The sequence below is a fragment of the Thamnophis sirtalis genome, unplaced genomic scaffold (genome assembly GCF_051295495.1).
Source record: "Thamnophis sirtalis isolate CommonGarterSnake01/CBP01778 unplaced genomic scaffold, rThaSir2_p1.2 scaffold_6, whole genome shotgun sequence".
Taxonomy (NCBI): domain Eukaryota; kingdom Metazoa; phylum Chordata; class Lepidosauria; order Squamata; family Natricidae; genus Thamnophis; species Thamnophis sirtalis.
Window position 1 is genome coordinate 97,572,406 of NW_028261386.1, and position 1,776 is coordinate 97,574,181.

A 1,776-nucleotide genomic window follows, 5' to 3' on the forward strand; every position below is an offset into this window, starting at 1 on the left:
GACAGAAGATTTATCAGAAACTTTGAGAAAGTAGGCTAAGAATGTAGAAAGTCTGCCTGGTCCGTACATCCATTGATTTTGATCACATGACCATGGAGATGCTGCAACATTTAGAAGTGTAAAAACTTGACATAAGTCACTTTTTTCAGTGCTGTTGTAACTTTAAATAGTCACTAAGTGAACTGTTGTTGAGTTTAGGACTACCTGTAGTTTCAAGTGTTTGTATTGTCTTTGTGTGCATCTTTTTGGTATCTCAACATTAAATAATAATATAGAGCATTCACACCTAAATTTTAAGAAAATAACTATGGACAGTAGAAAAGCTACTGATATTAATTCCTACAGTCTTATATTAGTAGTTAGCATAATTATTATATATTTAACTACTTCAGAGTAAGCTTTAATTATTCCATAACTGATTAGGGGTAATTTTGTTGGAATTTTTTTTTCAACCTGGTCTATTTCATGAATACTTTGCAGGGAAAAATCTGAGTTAACATGTTTTTTAGATATATATTCCTTTTTTCCATTTAGGAACTCAAAGCATCACGTCCTTTCTTCCATTTTTCCAAAATACTTTCATGAAGTAGGTAGAGCTAACAGAAAATGACTGGCCCCCAGCAGAGCAAAAGAAAACTTGAAGATGAATTTCTCTATTGTATTCTACTCTTCCACCTTAATGATCATACTCCCTCTCTGGTAGAGCGCTTTTAGACGTTTTAGTTGTTTGTAATTCCAGAAGAGGAATCTTTTAAATTTTGGGAGAATATTCTGGCTATTTCGCAAATAAGGATTTATCCTTTCATTAATAGATTTTGTGACATGGCTGGTCACAAAATTTTCTTGCTCAGAAAGAAAACTCTCACAGCCTCTAGCAGGTGTCAGATGTGGGAAGTCAGGCTCTGCTCTATTCTCAACCACAAAAACTCAATACAGTAGGTGACTTTGGTTATTCCTCTATCTTCACTTAGCTTAACTCAGAAGGTGATAAAAATTGGAGGAGATGGCACCATGCAGGGGGGGGGGAGCAGGATATATATTTAATTAATACATAAGGTAATAGCTTGTAATTTCATAGTGACATTTCTATTTTTATAAATCTTTGTTCTGTGCATTTATTAGCCAGAGTACATTTATTCCTTTCTCCCAGCTTTCATTCAAAAGTTCCTGGTGTACATAAACTTTTATCTTCAGAATCTACCTACCTACCTACCTACCTACCTACCTACCTACCTACCTACCTACCTACCTACCTACCTACCTACCTACCTACCTACCTACCTACCTACCTGTCACCTATCTATTGAAAAGTAGCAACAACTGACCCTACATTAGAACAATTGAGGCTATATATTGAAACAGCCAAGTAGGAGTGTAACAACTTTTTTATTCTATTGATATACAGCAAACATCATCATGACAAACAACTTCCCTGGTGGTCTAGTGGTTAGGATTCGGCGCTCTCACCGCCGCGGCCCGGGTTCGATTCCCGGTCAGGGAAAGAAATTTTTTCCACACCCATTAAATCTAATCACCGAAAAGACTTTAAAGGCTTCTCCTTGCCTTTTAAAACCAGGAGTAGAAATGCTTCATTTCACTCTTCTTTGGTAAGAAAGGCAGGGTTTCCTTAGACTCGGTTTTGCTTAATGTTCGCTAGGTGAACAATTTCTCTGCTGCAACGTTATTTCCTAGACTTTCAAGAATAAATATATCTTCTTCAGGTTTGGATTTCAAACGTCTAATGGAATACAGTCTTTACAATTTTTTTCAATTTAA

General features: G+C 36.0%; 1 non-coding gene across 1 annotated transcript; it reads left to right on the plus strand.

Annotated features, from left to right (window-relative positions):
- Window positions 1–1,429: 1,429 nt before the first annotated feature.
- TRNAE-CUC (transfer RNA glutamic acid (anticodon CUC)) lies at window positions 1,430–1,501 on the plus strand. Its single transcript has one exon. It is a non-coding gene; the product is annotated as a tRNA-Glu (tRNA).
- The last annotated feature ends 275 nt before the right edge of the window (window positions 1,502–1,776 follow it).